This window comes from Amblyomma maculatum, chromosome 3 (assembly GCF_055883805.1).
Source record: "Amblyomma maculatum isolate TAMU_Amacu chromosome 3, ASM5588380v1, whole genome shotgun sequence".
In the NCBI taxonomy this organism is placed as follows: domain Eukaryota; kingdom Metazoa; phylum Arthropoda; class Arachnida; order Ixodida; family Ixodidae; genus Amblyomma; species Amblyomma maculatum.
The window spans coordinates 219,205,855-219,223,839 of NC_139346.1; the positions used below are offsets into that span (position 1 = coordinate 219,205,855).

Consider the following 17,985-nt stretch of genomic DNA (forward strand, 5'->3'; position numbering starts at 1 on the left):
GCTCTTGGGGAAATGTTTCTCATGGTTCAGATTCAGAGTGACTACCTGGCTTAAAAACATTACTCCCTTCCTACGTCCGAAACCTTCCTACCTATGTGCAGCAGTGACTTTGTGGCTATGCATTCAACTGCTAATCCTAAGGTTTTAAGATTAAATACATGGCTACATTTTGGCAGAGGCAAGATGTAAAGACACCTGTGGGCTATACAATGTCAGTGCATATAAAAAGGACACCAAGCAGTCAAAATTAATTAGCTCTTTCCCATGCTTGCCGTCTTTCATAGACCGCATTAGGTTTTGGCATTCCCGATCCCTGTGTGCCATGTCAGTACCTCTACCTGTTGTAAAGTTGCTCTCATCACAAAGGTTTGAAAAATAAACCTTCATCTTGTAGTTTCTTTAGGTCCTTGAGCATGTGCTGTTATTGAGGCAGTGGGCAATATTTGGCTGGGGCCTTAGACATGCAATAGCCCAAACCAGATTCGAAATCGAGGAAACAGTTTAGCTGAAACAAATGTCGATTTCAGTCTCATCAACATCAACTGCAATGCCCGTTCTCTTTTTCTACAGGAATATAATGTAGACATGATGCAATGCTGTTCTCCCAAATGTTTTCCGATTGTCATGGCTACTACAGTTCAAAATAATGAAACCAAAGAGCACGACACACAAGGAATGCTTATTTGCAATGGAAGCAATTTATTGCAAGCTATGAAGTAAATACATTTGTCGTGAAGAACAAGCAAAAGATTGCAAGAAACCATCAAAACAAAATTTAAAACCCCATCTAGAAAAGCAAAAATCTAATGCCATGTTTTCATGGAAAGCAGCCATTTTTTAAAAAAGGCTGCTCTTTGAAGATACTCACAAAATTATTTCAGCATAAATGCTCATTTGCTACAATCCTCTTTTTTTCCAACTAGACACAAAGTCTACAAGACCTTGTGTATAAAATGTCACCAACCAGCACGCAGCTGCCATGCCATCAGCGAAACCATGCGCCCAACTGCTCATTGCACACCGGCCAAAACTCTGCACTGCCTTTGGGCAAGTGGAAAACAGCTGCAAAGCATCTTAAAACCCATCCACCTTTTGTTTCTATTTTAAGGTGCTATCATTTCTCCTGCTTCAATCATTCCTTTCGTTTTCAGGTGCGATTCCATAAACTGAACTTGTTTATGAACCACCCTAGATTCGAAAATGTGTTCAAACCTGCTGTCTATGAGGCAGCGCCTTCAGAATGCGCGATGGCCAAAAATACTTTTGCAGCAGACTCGTTAATAACAGAGCTACAACCATCAAAACCGGTATGTTTCTCTCCTTCCCTTCCATCACCAAAGAGTCTCTCCCTCCTCCCTGGTTGACTAGCCTCCACAAGAGAATACGCGTAGGGCTGGTACATGTAGGCTCCCTAAATACGCGAAATGTGGAGCGCCATCTCTTAGTGCTTTGAGAAACTATGCCCGCCATGTTGGTTTGGTCAACAAAATGAAAACACTGGCTGCCCTGTGCTGGGTAAAAACAGCTACGAGAACGCATCAAATGCAGTCATTATGGCCCCGACTTTTACAGGCATTATTTTTTTTTTCTTGCTGGTTGGTTTGTGGGGTTTAACGTCCAAAAACGACTCAGGTATGAAAGACGCCATAGTGAAGGTCCCCAACAATTCCGACCACCTGGAGTTCTTTCTTTAAGGTGCACTGACATTGCACAAACACGGGTGCCTTGCTTTTTGCCTTCCATCAAAAAGCTACCGCCGCAGATTTTTTTTTCTTGCTTTCTGCTACCCAAGCACCACCAATGACCTTCGGCTCATCCAGCTACAATGCCAATAAGGAGGACTGGGAGAGGCTGAGCTCAATGGGTGGCCGAAGCATAGGTGCGAGGCGTCTGGCCTTTTTTAGGAAACCAAGCCCGTGCATGTATGGATGTTCTGTGTTTTCTGTATTCATGGTTATGCATGGTGTACCATGGCTGGATTCGAGTGGCGACGGTGCGCTCTTTACGACCTATGCATGGAGGGTGCTTCCTGTCTGCTACAGCTGCGAAATCGTGGCACTGTGTGGCATTGACGCGTCTACTCAGTGATGCCGTCATTTGGTGTGCAACAAGCTGGAAAAAAAAAAAAAAAAGCGGAGGCTGGCCGAGCCTGCGGCTGCAAGCCTGCACTTTCACCCGGTTGTGATTCTTGCCAACGAGATGTCATGAACTTGAGCGTTCAGAGCGACCTGCAGTGATTTTTGCCGCTGTACTGAGAGTTATAGATGATAGGTGTGCCGGCCGTGAGCCATCCTTACAGGCTCTGGCTGTGTATCAGCATCTTGCCGAAGAGCCAAAACCAGGGAAAAACTCGCATAAAATATAGCTAAATTATTGGAACAGAGTTCTCCATCACTCGGAAATTGATGAAAGGAAACACCGCAAGTTTTTCAAACTTGCAGGCGTGGGCACGTCGTTCAGAGGAAATAAAGTTCAAATGCGTGGCAGAAAGCATACGTATGGGTCCGGACCGAAGGAAATACAAAAAGCACACTGCGGCCGAGAAGCTCAACTATTGTCATGAAGTTAGCTTCGTTACAAACTAGCTGCAGAGCTTAGCAACATAGGTGGCAGGCAAAGACAAGGGTCGGAAGGCTTTCCTACTATCCTTATATGAGGATGGTGATGAATGTCTCCTGTTATTTCGAGGTGATGTTGCGCACGCCTCAGAACAGGAAAAGCAGTTACAGTGAATGCGCTGTTCAAAGTGCACAAAAAGTGCAATAAGAGCAGGTTACCTTTTTTTTTTTAATTTGCACTAACAACTTAAAACAGGTCAACGACCAGCCTGACTTGCAGACACGTGAAGGCGCCCGAACTTTTGGTACATGTGCAGAAGCAGACAGAAATGTGCCCAAAAGCGAAAAGATGCCGTCACACTGGCATATCATTTGAAACAATGCATGTAGGCAAAACAGGTACTCCTCCTTGCTCGGCCACTAATTTTAACAGGCCTGGCAGAACAGGCCCGAGAGGCCAAAAATGTTCATGTGATAAATTCTGTGCTTCTGTAGCCATGTCAATGCATTTTTGACAGTTCCCCTCATATCATGAAGGAAACAAAGTTACAGTAGGAAGAAAAAAATCAGCTTTCGTGCAGCATAATGGGACTGACCTTACAATAGTATGCTGCTACTTGCCTTACTGCAGACTGATAACCCAAATCACTGTTGTATTCAGATGGTAATTAGCACATGTTGCGCACTGTAAGAAATAAGACAAAGTAAGTATTACTACGATCAAAATGTGCTAAATAATACTGTTGCCTGAGCCTACACTGCACCGCTTTTGCGCACACAAAATTGAGACTACATAATTTCTCTAAGTATTTCGCTCAGTCCATAAACTGAACACTTGAACGCTTGAAGGCGCGAACGCAGTTGCACACCGGGCGCCGCCACAGAAGCGAGTGGCCAGGGTTGGGTAAATCCTGCACTAACTTCATGGGGAAGAGAGCACTGCTTGCCTAGAAGAGCTGCCATTATATCTGCGGCGAATGCGCAGGCTGTATGAAAGTGCGCGCCGCTGCCACTTGAGTCCAGCCGTTGGTGTATGAATAGCACAGTGCACAGAACACGCTGAAGCATGCATAGACAAGGGCAAGAAACTAAAAGCCTTCTTTCTTGTGTGAGTGTATGCACGAGTGAAAACGAAATGCAAGAAAAAAAAGTGCGTGACATCAGCAGACCAAGTGACACCCCTTGCCCATCAGTCAGAGAGAAACCAATGGATGCAGTATCTGTTGGTACCTCATCGACAAAGTTCGATGGCCAGCGCAAAGGATGAGGAGGTTTGGATGTTTTAAAAGGACCATGAGAGCTTTGGTTTGCATTTTGTTGCTTTCCAGTGTGTGCATCGCTGCAGTATTTCGCAGAGACCATGTCCAACGCCTTATCGGGCTTGGTTAAAATGTCAGCCTGGTCAGTAGCCCTTGAATATGTTAGCTCTCTTAAATGAACAATCTGAAATAAGCAAGGACATAAGTTGTGCTGGCCATATTGTGGACTGCTTTCAAGACAATGTGTGTAATGCCAAATAATCTGAGAAGTTGAATAAACCGTTTGGGGTGCCCTGTTTTGTTTTCTAAATATGCATTGTAATACCATTTAACACAGCTCGGCCACCCAACTTGTGCACACCAGCTAACACAAAGCTTTAGCTGCACTACACTAATCCCTCTGTCACACAAACACTTCCGATCCTCATTGAACTCAATCTGCATTCAGGCTTTCAAGAAGGATTGAAGCATCCGGTGCTACACGGGCGTTTTCAGTCAGCACTGAGAAATTTCCTACGTGGTCCGTCGTCTGCTGTCAGTCGCAATGAGTCTCAAAAGGAAATTTAAGATTGGGGTAATGATTGCACGATTTCAGTGTACACAGCAGCATTCCGCTTTTGGCACCTCAGGTCATCTAACCTATCTTCCCAGCGGTCAAGTGCTACAGTGCAGTTTCTCTTCCACTCTACAGTTTCCACGCTGACGCAGTCGAAGAGAACGCCACCTTAGCTTCCACTGGCAGTAGACTACGGTGTCAATATTATAAAATTAGCCGTTCTACGAATGTTCTATCATGCCTTTTAATACATTTATGTGTTATTATGTGCAGTTCTATTGCGTTTATCCGTTTTCGAGTTTTAGAGCTCGTTGATGACAAGGGTGTCAATGACCGCTTTTGAGTGTGCTTGAAATCTCGAGAGCGATTGAGGAAGCAACCTTGAGTCAAGCAGGCTCGAGCTCAACTGCACTTGACAGTTGCCGTGTGACAACCTCGATCTACAATGAGTTGAATGTAGATCCAGTTCAATGAGGATCGAAACTGTTCGTATGAGAGCAGTTTAACTCGCATCTTGCAGGAACAAGCAATCTATATCAGTTCAGTTGTTCAGTCATGTCCGACTCTTCGTGACCCTATGGACCATTTCACGCCACGCTTTCCGGTCTCTCACTATCTTCCTAACATCACATAACTTCATCTGCAGTGCCTCGAGGATGCCATCTAACCATCGCGTTCGCTGCCTACCCCTTCTCCGGCGACCGTCAACCTTTCCCAACATCAAATCTTTCTCCAGCGACTCCTCTCTTCTCATCAGATGACCAAAGTAGCTGAGTTTTAACTTTAGAATTTGACCCTCCAATGAGCAGTCAGGGTTTATGGTCGACAATATCGACTGATTTGATCTTCTGGCAGTCCAAGGAACTCTCAAGAGTCTTCGCCAGCACCACAATTCAAACGCGTCAATTCTTCGGCGGTCAGCCTTTTTCACAGTCTAACTCTCGCATCCATACATCACAACTGGAAAGACCATAGCACGAGTTATACGGATCTTGGCTGGCAGACTAATGTCTCTGCTCTTTACTAGGCGGTCAAGGCTAACCATTGCTCTCTTTCCCAGAAGCAGGCGTCTCCTAATTTCATGGCTGCAGTCTCCTTCCGAGGTAATCTTGGAGCCCAAGAAGAGAAAATCTGTCACAGCTTCCACTTCTTGTCCATTGATGCTCCAGGACTTGATAGGGCAAGACGCCATGATCTTTGTCTTTTTGATGTTCAGTTCAGGTGGTTAGTTCGAAACCCACCGCCGGACACCCACCGGTAAAAATGGGTACAAGCGTCCCCCGGCCTGGCGCTCGGCTTTTCCAGGGGTGTGCGTTTGGGAGAAGCTCCGTAAACCCCGCTGCGCGCCCCTCCTCCGCAGTGGGCCCAAACCCAGTTTCGAACCTCGCAGCCTGCGAAGGTGGTTCTGTTTGTCTTGCAAAGGTACTTCCTTTGACCCTCACCTGAAGTGCTCCCTTAGAGCCTCAGCTGCAGCAGCAATCTATATACACCTTTCCAATAAGTTACTCGGTGCCACCATATTGTTCGCTCCTCCTCTCTGGACTGCTGCAAACCGGCTCTGCTTCCACTGTGCTAGCACCAAATGCACAAAGCAGTCCAGCAGGTAATATGGTGACACCCCGTGACCACTTATTGGAAAGGTGCACACTACTATGACTATGCTACAGTATGCTAAGGAAGTGAACACACAAAAAAGCCAGGCAATCATGTTACTCTGGTAACGAATGTTTAATTGTGGCTGGCCTTGCATATGGCGGGCAGTAATGCATGTACCCCTGTCTTCGGACAGGACAGCAGGGTTGTAAGCATCTCCAGCAAACACTGTGCGGATGTTCGTTTTGTTATAAAAATTTAGGAGACACTTGAGATCTGTCTTTAAGAGTATAGCATGGTAGCGTCAACAGCTCCCGTCTGCAGCTTCCCTTGTGGATCCTTGATCGCATACATGCACCTTGCTATTTTATAAATGAAGTGTTTAAAGAACTTTGCTGCAACCTACACAAAAAAAAAAAAAAAAAAAAAATGTTGGAAGTGCTTAAGAGCTCTAAGATTGCTAAGGCGAACACAACCCAGCACCAGAATTAGAATATGTGACTAATAGGTACGGTGCAGGGAATGCAGCCTTCTAGTTACACACGTCAAATGACAGATCGAATACCACACGCCCATCCTCCGAGGTCCTGTGTATAAGCGCATAAGTGGCCCGAGTATGCATGGGGTTGCCATTAGCCTCTTTGTCACCTCTCCGCGGCGATTTGCACAGCCAGGATGCCTCCTTTCCTCCTCTCTGCAACGCGGCAACAGAGCACGCACCTGCCAGAGCTCTTCACACGCAAGTTCCAGTATGAAGGACGTTTTTCGATGACAATTTCTGATCACACCTTCTGTACATGACGCACATGAGCCAATTAAAATACAGCTATTTAAATGCCCTCTAAACACGTGAATATTGTGAATATAAGCATAATACATAAGATAAATTCTCAGCACTGGGTAAAATATTCACAAAGTATTGTCAAACATGAATATAAAAACAAGAAATTGTAATAAAATCTTGAGGATATACAAAAGGCAGAAAAATGCTCATTTCTTAAACTACAGCTTGAAAATGAAGCAAAGTCTTTTTTTTTTTGCCTCAACTCCTTCAGCACCATGTAATTTGTTTATTAAATAAAATATTTACACAATCTTGCTATTAGGTAATACTAAAATGCAGGTATTTTGATCCTCAATTAAATAAATGCCCATGTTTTTGTTTTGGCTTTATACATAACATAAAAACCTTTTTCTCCGAAATTTGCAGAAAAAATCCAAAAAGTGAAAGAAAAGGGGGCATGAATATCAAAATAAGCCAGCAAGAAAAATAATTCAGAATACTAAAAATATGCTACACTGCCTCTTTTATTACTAGTAAAGATATGGTGCACCTATCGGCAGATTTTTTTTCGTAGTGCTGTTCGGAAGCAGTGGTCATTCTTGATTTCCTGCAGCAGTTGTTGAGAGTCTCATGTACCTATTCTGCACATCACACTAACAAAATGCAGCGAAGCCCAACTGCCAAGGAAGTAATAATTTACGTTCTGAAGTTCATTTTGAAGGTGTGCTGTTCTCTCAGAAATATAGCTAAGTTGCTGAAAATGCCCATTTTTAAGCTCGGCCTTCCTCTACTCATTTTACAGTTTATAGCATTGGCATTTCGAAACCTTTCAGGATTTATGACTGGATTATTTGGTGATATGTTTTCCACAAGGTGGGAGAGTTTGCCATCAAATTTGAAAATCTGCAATAGGAGCTCGGTGTTCAAACTCCACTCAATTTGCTTGAAGAAGTTCCACACTTGAAGTTCTGGAGAAGCCATATCAAGTAGTACCAAGCTTTCATTGCTGCTGAAACCCAGCGAATGGAAACAGAACAGTAGGAACACAAAATGAGCACGTGTAACTGACCAAGAGTGATTAGAGATTGAAACTAAGCTTTTCTTGGCCACTAGCTGAAGTCCGAGGCTGGCATTTGACTGATTCATCATCTGAGCTGAAGTGAGAGCTAGTAAAATTGTCTTCAAGAGACTTCGCTACTGCTCTCATAAAAAGAAAACTATAGTAGAAGCAGCAGAATCGTGTGAATGGCGCCAAAGACCTGTTTATTTCGAATAATTTTTTAAATGTCACACTGTGCCAGAAAGAACAAAAAATAAAATAAAAAAATAAACAAGCTGCACACAAACAGAAACTATGGTTGTCACAATAGCCCCACTGCGGTAGTGCAGTGGTTAAGATGCTAGATTACTGTGCCGGAGTACCCATGTCCGAACCCAACCGCTGGCGGCTGCTTTCGATGCAAACGAAGTGGCACCCGTGTGCTATGTGATGTCAGCGCGCGTTAAAGATCCCTAGGTGTTCAAAATTACTCCACAGACCACCACTACAGCACCCATTTCTGTCTTTCCACTTTGACTCCCTCCTCCCTTCCCTTACGACACAGTTCAGGTGCCCACAGAAACAAGTGACAGATTCTGTGCCTTTCCATCCCTGTGAACTAGTTACTATAATTACTTTTGTCATACTATCTGCCTAAATGGGGCTACATGTTCCAAACAAGAAAATTTACGTCTGCCAGTGTGTGAGAACCATCATTCATATATGAACGATTGGCTTAAAGCGGTCCTGAAAGGTATAAGCCCTAATCCCTTAATTTGTGCCGATATTATCTCACACATAATCATCAGCATACAACCATAATCTCCCACATTGTGCCCAAGACCACCCAACATGGGTATAAAGCTCTGTTTTAACCAAGCTGTATGAATGTGGAGTAGCAGGTCTGATCCAAGGGTCTCGGAGGGTTCTATTCCACCTCACCCTCTCACCCCAAAGGAGCTGCCTGAGTTAGCAGCTCCAGATAGCGTCGTCCTCTCTTTTCTCGATCCTTTCTCTCTTTTGCGCTTTTCCACAATATGAGCTCCAGCCAGTTCGGCCATATCATGTGGCCTCATGACATCGCAGAACCAGACAACCAATCAGTGCATGGCCATGTCACCTGCCAAAGGCATGATTGTGATTTTTCTCAAGGGCGACGCCTTTTACGCTACCGCAATAAAGCAACCATTCTACAATAAGTCACTCCTTGTGGAGCACTTTTCACTACTGCTGCTGCATTGTATGATATGGGCAGTTCAAATTATGTCCCTTCTGTAAAGAGCAGTTTGTTTGCACAGCCTCCTATCCGATGTGGATGTAGGCTACAATCCAGCACACAACAGCGGCAGGGCAGACACATTAAAAAACATGGCAGCCCTTACGAAAGCCAGCTGCTCTTTCAGCTGATAGAAAGTCCAAGATTTTCCCAATTCTATTATCTTGTAGGCAATGGACAGTAACCCGATCAGTTTAAGTTTGCAAGTGCTTGACAGCCCCTTTCTTATAGATTATGGTACTGTTAGGATCCTTCCAAGATTTTAATACGCTTGAGGTCGTGAGGCACTACACACACAAAGCAAGCAGCTTTTCTAGCACAATCTCCCTACCACTCTTCAAAGATCTGCAGTTGCCTATCCATATCAGCCGATTTCCGGAACCCTTTACATTGCTTCTAAGGCTTTTTTACTTCCTCCATGACCAGCATGACATACAACCTGCTCACATTACTGCCCGTCATCCTGACTGCTTCAGGGCAATGTCATCAGCAAATTGCAGATTACTGAGGTATTCTCCATCTACTCTTATCCCTGAAGGCATATCACCTAGCACATAGTACAATAGATGCTGTCAAGACAGTACAAGAAGTGGCCAATTCCATGCCAAGTTACCTAAGACAATGCCATGTTTTAGACACCATCACACACGGATAACATTTTCTCGGAGAACCACAGCTGTGTTACCACCACACCGGATCAAGTTTTCTTCTATATGACAAACTCTCCAATAAATGTCAGGCCTGTTCAGGTATTAATCTGTTACTTTAATTCGCAAGGCTAGAAGCTAGACTGGCAAAAAATTGCAGTCACACATTTGTGCTTCCCACCTCCCCCCATTGCAAATCATGTGTTCCAAACCACCCAGAATGATTTTCAAATAATAGCATATCAGCAACGGTGACAATATTACACAACAAGATTAAATACATTGCAAGCAAGGTGTTTTAAACTTAACTGGGAGCACGCTCTAAACCTGTGGAAGCAGTGAGAGTATCCATTTGGTCACACCAGTCGCAGCTCACTGCACAACTGAGGTGGCGGTGTAATCGAACTGGCGGAGAAAACTCGTTCGTCGCCACCAAGAATTCGTTGCCTCTGCAGATGTAAATAAATGAGAGTAATACTGCAATTACATTTAGTTTGCATAAATTCAGCAAACTCACTCACAATAGAATTTGGTTCGAGTAAAACAAGTGAGAGTGCCTGCTGCAGAAGGAAAAAGGTAGCAACGAGACTGGCTGTCAATGCTAGCACAAATACAAATATTTAGCACACTTACAAAGCACTGAAATAGCAACAAAGAGACTAAGTTAAATCACTTGTGCAGTAAGTGCCCAATATGCTGCGGCTTGCATGGAACTGCAATGGAGAGTGCTTGTAGCAGCAACTGCCAAGTTCTTTGACAGGATTACGAGGTACTCGCAATGGTGCCTCACTCTCCCACAAAACATGCCAGCTCAGATTAATTATTGCTCTCTTTTCAAATAAGCACTGCCAACTATTTATGTTGGAGCAGGCAAAAGATATATATATATATATATATTAGGGAACTCTGCAGTAGCAACATGCATCCAAAGTGTTAAATCTATATAAACAAGCTCAGTGAGTTCCACCAATGCAGTTATTTTGGCAGTAAAAGGACAGATATTGTCACAGGCATGAACCTATGCTGGCTGAGGAGTAATGAAGTCACTTTCATTGCTGCATACACCGAAATAAGTGTGAGTACTTGACAGTGGAAGGTCTGAGCAAATAAGCACATGAATTCGGTCATGTATATAACCATACTTTTGTAGCCATTTCATGCTGTGCAGTAGGCTTGTTGCACTTTGAGGCTCAGTCCGCACAGGGCCTACTTACGTTTAAACTCTCTCAGCTGGCCAGCAACCCCCCTTTTAGCAGTCCGCAGATATTACTCATGTATTGCAGCACTACCACGTATGGTCTGCACAGATGAGTGCCACTTACCTTCCAACAGTTTTCCGAAAGAAGCCCGACATTTTCTATGGGCCGAGCCGCTCCATCGGTTGAAGCTGCGAGGAAGGTAATAAAACCCCGATTATAAACCAGCGCGTTCACGCTGGTTTATACTGCCCAAACAAATATAAGCGAACTCAGAAATAGTTTTACGTTATCTTTTAGTCGCCTCATATGTCCCAATACTCCAGTGCATCCGGAAGACAACAGCAACCGGCGACCGATCGGTGCACAGCAGCAGGAATGGAAGTTGTTCCAAGCGCAACGAAACGAGATCGTGGACGCCATTAAGCAGTCTCGTCGTCTCCTCACGCCTTCGCCCGGAGACTGTCGCGCGATAGCGCGATTACGCCACGTCAACATGCTTGCGCTGCCGTGCAAAAACTCGTTAAAGAAGCTGCAAGGAAGGCGATGGCAGAAAGACGACAAATACTTTACTTAGAGTTCGCGGGCATGGATGTACGACTCACCGCAGTCAGTAGGACTGCACCGAGGGCTGCGCCCTTGAATTTAAGGCTATAATCCACGAACTGAATCCGCATTTCACCGAGTTTGCATCTACCGGGATGATGGCCCGCACACTGCAGCAGACCGACGCATGAAAGACAACCTAGGGTGCCTAGGGCTCGCAAAGCGCAAATGCTTGTTGTCTGAAAAGCGCGCCAGCCTTCCTTGTTTGGACCATAACCATACTTTGGGCGGCTCAGTGAACATCTGGGTTTGAGGCTTACTTCTAGAAAAAAACAAGCACTAAAAGCTATTTGACGTCACATCCGTCCAGAAGAGTAACATATCCTCCTTTCCACTTTGGTCCTGGGCGCGCATGCGCAGTTCACGGAGCCGGCTCTCTGCAAGTTCAGGTGAGGTATAGACCTGAACTTGCAGAGAGCCGGCTCCGTGAACTGCGCATGCGCGCCCAGAACCAAAATGGAAAGGAGGATGCGTTGATTCTCTCGACGGATGTGACGTCAAACAACTTTTAGTATTTGCTTTTTTCTGCAAATAAGCCTCAAACCCAGATGCCAATTACCCCGTTTCGAGCCACCGCACCAGAGCAAAAGCTGGCGCGCTTTTCGGGCAACGGGTGCTCGCACCTTGCGAGCCATAGGTCGCTTTTCATGCGTCGGCTTGTTGTAGTTTGCGGGGCATCATCCCGATAGATGCAAATTCGGTGAAAATCTGATTCAGTTTGTGGATTGTTGCCCTAAATTCAACAGCGTAGCCTTCGGTCCTGTCGCTGGCCTGTCTGCAGCCTCCGACTACGGTGAGTCGTACGCACGGTGCAAGACATATAGGTGGGGACACAGCGTACCGCGCCGGTTCCAGATAAAGTCCCCTAGTTAATCTAAGCCGTACGAGATGGCAGTTCGCTCAGCGGCCTGTGACGTAGTGGGAGGCAATGCTTTTCTATGGTGAATACACGCTTTTTGAGAGCCATTTTCTCGTAAACTGTGGCCGATGATGAGAGAAAAATATTTTTGCCGCGTTGTTTTTGTCTAGGTCCATTAGTCAGCGCAGTTTTATCAATCTTTGGCTTCATGAATGCTTAAATAAAAGCGCAGAAGGCGAATAATGTTTTGCGCGGAATTTGAACCTGCTGCACGCATAAGCGGTGGCACTTTGACAACAAAGCATTAACCTTCGGTCGTTTCATTTGTTCTTTGACTTTGCATCTTTTCTTCGCCCATCAGTGTGCCCGCTCATCCTTAGTTTGCTCCTTACTTTATTCCTTCCCTAAATTAGAGGTCCCCTAACTGGATTCTGCCAGCTCCCACTGAATTCCCCCCCCCCCCCCCCCCTCTAACTTCCTCTATACCATTATTTCTCTTAGCTTCTGTTTTTCCTTTTCCTCATTATTTTATCCTCAGGGTATTGGGTACAGTACAGAGGGGCATAGAATTTCACAACAATGGAAAAAGAACACCGAGTATAATTCATTCCATACAAAACAATAGAGGTAAAATTACGGTTAACAGCTTTCTCGAATTTACGTTAGAGATCGGCGAACAGTAATGTGATGTGGTGCGCCAAAGCAGCATATAAATCAGTTGATGAACATAGATAGATAGATAGATCGTGCAGCCGTTCCTGCAGTCGGGTTTCGTGCAAATTTTGAAGACAGTTGAGCTTGCTTGAGGCAAAAAAGCCTTAAATCACGGCAGCATTTGTTCCGGTTTTCGTACACTTAACTCGTCCGTACTTTTCTTCTCTTGCTTATTCGATTCTTCCGCTCAGTTTGCACGAAGCTGTACGGGGCGCTGTTGAAGTTCCTTCAATAAGTGGTTACAAATACCCTATGAATTTTTATATTTTTCTCCGATTCGCCCAACCGAACGCAGGATTCGCTTTCCCTGCTCTATTTACGCTATCCAAAGTGAGAAAACTGCTTCCCCGGCGCCTTCAATTGAATAACGATGACTGAATGGTTGAGTAATGTAGTACTCACTCCCCCAAATTTAAACATGAAGTGCATCTTCAACCTTTTCTTCACTTCGTTGTTAGGAATAAATTACGTCAATAGTATTGACAAGCCAATAAATTATTCTGTACTTCATTTCTGCAGTGACGCAGTGGGCACGGCTTAAGAATAAAGTGCTCCGGTGATATGCTTCTGGCGACGACAGGGAAACAGTTCGGGCCACGCAAACGGCTCACGCAGGAGAAACGCGCCGCGCGATATCAGCAGGCTGCTATCGCAACGGCGTCGTCGATGTATGTGTTTTTTTATTCCAGCGAAGGTTCACCGCTACATCGACGCTGACGCTGCGATCAGCGGCCCGGTTCAGAGGAGCGTGGCTGGTACTTTATCTGGAAACTTGCGTCCAGTGTCTCGCCCGTGCTGTGTCCCCACCTAAATATTCTTACACCGTGGTCGTACGCGAGTGATGGTGTTTCGTACATGCCCGCGAGCTCTAGGTAAAGCATTTGTCGGCGTTCTGCTACAGTCTTGCAGTTTTTTTAACGAGTTTTTACACGGCAGTGCAGCTATGCGGTAGTCACAATTACTGACGCGGCGTAATCACGCGACAGTCTCCGGGCGAAGGCATGTGGAGACTGCATAAATGCGTCGATCCCGTTTCTTCGCGCTTGAAACAACCGTTGCATACCTGCTGCTGTGCACCGATCGGTCGCCGGTTGCTGTTGTCTTCGGGGTGCACTGGGGTATTGGGACGTACGCGACGACTTACAGATGATGTGAAACTATTTGTGAGTCGAGAGTCACGGAAGTTTGTAATTTGCTTTTTTTTTTTTTTTTTTGAAATTCTTCGTTTGTGGCCTAGTTTGTGCAGTAGCAGGCATTTTGGTGTGGTGCGCCAGCGTGAACGCGCTGGTTTATGATCAGGAGGTTTTATTGCCTTCCTCGCAGCTTCAGCAGATAGAGTGGCTGGGCCCATAGAAACGGTCGTGCTTCTGTCAAAAAACTGTCGTAAGGTATTTATCTATGCGGACCATACGTGGTGCTGCAGTGCAAGAGGTCAGCTTCTTTACAGTGTCGACGAAGTGCTAAAGAAGGGGAGTTGCTGGCTAGCTGAGAGATAGTATAAATGTAAACTGGCCCAGTGCGAAATGAGCCCCGGAGTGAAACGAGCCTACTGCTCAGCATAAAATTGCTACAAGATACGGGCGTATACCCGCACGAATTTATTGTGCTTGTATGCTCACACGTTCCACTGTCGAGTACTCACATCGGTGCATGCAGCAATGAGGGTGACTTTTCGGCTATCATAGGTTCTTGCCCATGAGAGTATCTGCCCTTTTACTACGAAAATAACTGCATTGGTAGAACTCGCTGAGCTTATTTATATAGATTTAACACTTCAGATGCATGTCGATACCGCAGAGTTCCCTAATATATATCTTTTGCTTGCTCCAACAGCGTCATCACTTTGAGAAAACTGGGAATGATAGCAGAAACAATGCCTCCATAAATAGTGGGCAGTGCTTGGCTTCAAGCTGCTATCAAGGCCATTGACAGCTTATTTGAAAACAAAGCAATAATTAACCTGAGGTGGTACGTTTTGTTGAGGGGAGTGAGGCACCGTTGCATGTACAGCCTTTGTCAAAAGTGTAGAGCCCGGGGGGTCCGCTTCTGAGCCGAATAGTGGCACTGATGTAGAATTAGTTGAGGCCTTTCCCACTGAAGGGGGTAGGACAAAACATCTTCTTGCCATCAACAAAGTTGGAATACCGGAAATTCATTACAAGCCGCAGGAACTGGCCCAGAAGCAGACCCCCTGGGCTCTACACTTTTGACAAAGACTGTACCTCGTAATCCTGTCAAAGAGCTTGGCAGTTGCTGCTATAAGCACTCTTGATTACAATTCCATGCAAGCCGCAGCATATTCCGCACTTACTGCACACGTGATTTAACTTAGTCTCTTTGTTTGCTATTTCAGTGTTTTGCAAGAGTGCTAAATATTTGTATTTGTGCTAGCATTGACTGCCAGTCTCGTTACTGCCTTTTTCCTTCTGCGGCAGGCACTCTCACTTGTTTTACTCAAATCATATTCTACTGTGAGTGAGTTTGCTGAATTTATGCAAACTAAATGTAATTGCTGTATTACTCTCATTTATTTACATTTACAGAGGCAAGAAATACTCTGGGCCGACGTACGAGTTTCCTCCACCAGTTGGATTCCGCCGCTACCTCAGTAGTGCAGTGAGCTGTAACTGGTGTGACCAAATGGACACTCTCACTCCTACTGGTTTAGAGCGTGCTCCTATTTAAGTTTAAAATATCTTGCTTGCAATGTATTTAATCTTGTTGTGGAGTATTGTCACCCTTGCATTTGCTGATATGTTATTATTTGGAAAGCATTCAGAGTGATTTTGGACGCATGATTTGCAGTGGCGGAAGGTGGAGAAGCACAAATGTGTGACTGCAATTTTTTGCCTCTCTAGTTTTCAGCCTTTAGAATTAAAGCAACAGATTGATGTGTGAACAGGCCTGGCATGGATTAAAGAGTTTGTCATATACAACAACACTTGACCCTTGGGGTTGACCCTTGCGAGGGTAACACAGCTGTGGTTATCTGAGCAAAAGTTCTCTGTATGTGATGGTGTCCGAAACATGGCATTGTCTTAAGTAACTTGGCATGGAATCGGCCACTTCTTGCACTCTCTTGACAGCATCTATTGTAATGTGTGCTAGGCGACATGCCTTCGGATCTGTTGTATGTCTGCAGCAGTTGCCTTGATGTATCAAGATGGGGTGGTTGTTGCGAGTTGGAAATTCCTATTCTCCCGACTACACCAATAAAATGTAGTGAAGCCAAATACCAGGAACCAATGTGTTACGTGGTTCATTGTGAAGGCTTGCCACTCTCGTAACTTTGCCAAATTGCTAGAAACATTATTTTTAAGCCCGGTCTTCTTTTGCTCATAGCACAACTCATTTCGTGCATTTGTCAACTTTTTGTGGTTTATGGTTGGCACATTTTGCAGAGGGTGACAAAATTTGAGCTGGTGTGCCACGAAGGTTAAATATCCGTTTATTGAACTCTTTTCGGGAAGCTACATGCAAATACTGCCTAATGTGGCTGTGAGGGCTTCGCACTTGATTGATGTACCGGTGCATTACTTGTGGCAGCTGGTCTACATTGTACAGGACTGCCACTTTGAGAAGCACCAGCACTGCTATGAAGCAGATTCACAGCATTGTTCCTGGTGGAGGCAAACCACTGTAGATGTCCTCATTCCAGTGCAGCTTCAGCCAGTGAAGTTTCACAATGCCCGTGTTGGACAAACAAGAGGCCTATGAACTTAAGCATTTCACTTAGTCATTTCTTCCAAACATCCGTCAAAACAAGCAACCTGTTGGTTTCCCCAAAATCCCTGTACAATCATATTTATTTTTATCTTTACAAATACTTTGTATCATAAGCTGGAGAACCTTCACTCAAGTATACACTAGGTTCCTATCTACGTGAAAACTACACGCTTGTGTGCCAGTGTCAGCAGATCGTTGCTAACGATTGTGGAAACCCTCCTAAACAGAGATAAAACTGAGAACATGCAGCGATCATGTGTACATACTCAAAAGCAAGTGGGTACGGAAACTATGTGCACCTTTGGCCACTAGTTGGCATTACAGGTGGTTGTAGTACCTGAATCGCTAAAAGCTGAAATCAGAGCTTCTTCTGACAGACTCTTCTGGCTTCTTTGCTGCTAGTGCGATAAAAAGAAATCTGTAGCTGAAGTTGCTGAATCACACAATTTCAGTGTTTTTTGTTGTGCGGCCTGACACGAACATTTCTCTATCTAAGGTGCCACCATTCTTCAGATACAGATTGCTTGTGTGTCACCACTTGGTGCGATGTTGCTCTGTCACCAGGGGTAGAGACAGACAATTGGAGGAGGAGGATACGCTACAACAGGACATGTAATTGCAGACTAACAGGAAAAATAAGGAGGCCTTAGGAAAGCTAAAGAATACGGTAAACGCTGCCATGAGGCTCACTGAAAGAATCTCCAATCTAAAGAGAGGATTGCAGGAAAAGGAGGCAAGTCATTTGGTACAGGCATTCGTGATCAGTAGAACAGTTTATGCGACGCCTTGTATGAATATGGATGTGACTGAGGAAAACAAGGTGGACGCTATGATTAGGCTGACGTATAAGGCGGCCCTTGGGTTACCTAACATTGCTTCTACTGAAAGTCTGTGGGATTCATCATCATCAGCCTGACTATACCCATTGCAGGGCGAAGGCCTCTCTCATATTTCTCCACTTAACCCGGTTCTGTGCTAGTTGCATCCGCTTCACCCCTGCGAACTTCTTAATCCGCCCATCTAACTTTCTGCCGCCCCCTGCTACGCTTTCCTTCCCTTGGAATCCAGTTTGTTACCCTCAGTGACCATCGGTTATCCTCTCTTCGCACTACATGTCCGGCCCATGTCCATTTCTTCTTCTTAATTTCCACTAGAATGTCGGTAACTTGAGT

The 17,985-nt window shown here is 45.0% G+C and overlaps 2 long non-coding RNA genes across 4 annotated transcripts; one reads left to right on the forward strand and one right to left on the reverse strand.

Annotated features, from left to right (window-relative positions):
• Positions 1-5,465: 5,465 nt before the first annotated feature.
• On the reverse strand, positions 5,466-11,735 carry LOC146197741 (uncharacterized). Of its 3 annotated transcripts, XR_014706222.1 has the most exons (4): positions 11,514-11,735; positions 11,197-11,440; positions 11,035-11,099; positions 5,466-6,368 (listed from the first exon to the last, which is right to left on the reverse strand). It is a non-coding gene; the product is annotated as an uncharacterized LOC146197741 (long non-coding RNA). The 3 variants fall into 3 exon arrangements; XR_014706221.1 differs by having other exon boundaries at positions 11,197-11,735; XR_014706223.1 differs by lacking the exon at positions 5,466-6,368 and adding an exon at positions 7,093-10,161 and having other exon boundaries at positions 11,197-11,735.
• Positions 11,736-11,931: 196 nt separating this feature from the next.
• LOC146197742 (uncharacterized) lies at positions 11,932-16,329 on the forward strand. The gene is made up of 2 exons (XR_014706224.1): positions 11,932-12,307; positions 15,631-16,329. It is a non-coding gene; the product is annotated as an uncharacterized LOC146197742 (long non-coding RNA).
• Positions 16,330-17,985: the final 1,656 nt, after the last annotated feature.